Source organism: Carlito syrichta, unplaced genomic scaffold, assembly GCF_000164805.1.
Source record: "Carlito syrichta isolate Samal-C Ts95f unplaced genomic scaffold, Tarsius_syrichta-2.0.1 Scaffold309489, whole genome shotgun sequence".
NCBI lineage: Eukaryota > Metazoa > Chordata > Mammalia > Primates > Tarsiidae > Carlito > Carlito syrichta.
The window spans coordinates 165,890-167,020 of record NW_007253585.1 but is presented as its reverse complement, the minus strand read 5'-3'; the positions used below and the strand labels follow the sequence as shown (position 1 = coordinate 167,020).

Genomic DNA, 1,131 nt, shown 5'->3' with positions numbered 1-1,131 from the left:
GAGAGGAGCTGGACAAGTACTGGTCCCAGCAGATTGAGGAGAGCACCACAGTGGTCACCACGCAGTCCGCTGAGATTGGAGCTGCCGAGATGACGCTCACGGAGCTGAAACGTACAGCGCAGTCCTTGGAGATTGACCTGGACCTCAGGAGAAACCTGAAGGCCAGCTTGGAGAACAGCCTTAGAGAAGTGGAGACCTGCTACGCCAAGCAGATGGAGCAACTCAATGGCACCCTGCTGCACCTGGAGTCCGAGCTGGCACAGACCCGGACAGAGGGCCAGCGCCAGGCCCAGGAGTACGAGTCCCTAATGAACATCAAGGTCAAGCTGGAGGGTGAGATAGCCACCTCCCCCCCCCGACTAGAAGACGGAGAGGATTTCAGTCTCAGTGATGGCTTGGACAGCAGCGGCTCCATCCAGACCATCCAAAAGACCACCCGCAAGATAGTGGACGGCAAATTGGTGTCTGAGACCAATGACACCAAAGTTCTGAGGCGTTGAGGCGGCAGGAACAGGGCGTCCTTCGGGGAAACAGGAAGTCAATAAAAAGTTCAGAGGTCCAAAAAAAAAAAAAGAGGCATTCACCCAAGTCTATAACAGTACAGGCAACATCTAAGTTGAGTCGGTAGCCTGGCTTCCTCCCTGAAGGGTTTATTTATTTATTTTTTGGATTTGGAGTCTCACTCTGGCACCTAGGCTGGAGTGCAGTGGCACACTCACGGCCACCCCACCGTCGACCTGCTGGGCTCCGGCAGTCCTCCCACCTCAGCCTTCCAAGTAGCCAGAACTACAGGCATGTATTACCACATCCAGCTAATTTTTAAAAATTTATTTATTGTAGAGACAAGGTCTCACCAAGTTGCCCAGGCAGGTCTCGAACCCATGGGCTCAGGCAATCCATTTGCCTCAGCCTCCCAAAGTGCTGGGATTTCAGGCTGAGCCATCAAGCCCAGCCTAATTTTTTTTTTTTTTACGGTCTAATTTTTAAAAATTTATTGCAGAGACAAGGTCTCGCCAAGTTGCCTGGATTGGTCTCAAACCTGCATTCTGAGGGGCTTTTAAAAGTATACTCTGAGCCGGGCTTGGTGGCTCAGCCTGTAATCCCATGCCTTTGGGAGACTGAGGTGAGTGG

The 1,131-nt window shown here is 52.2% G+C and overlaps 1 pseudogene; it reads left to right on the top strand.

Moving 5' to 3' along the window:
• LOC110596486 overlaps positions 1-500 on the top strand; it is a 1,294-nt pseudogene extending 794 nt beyond the window's left edge.
• Positions 501-1,131: the final 631 nt, after the last annotated feature.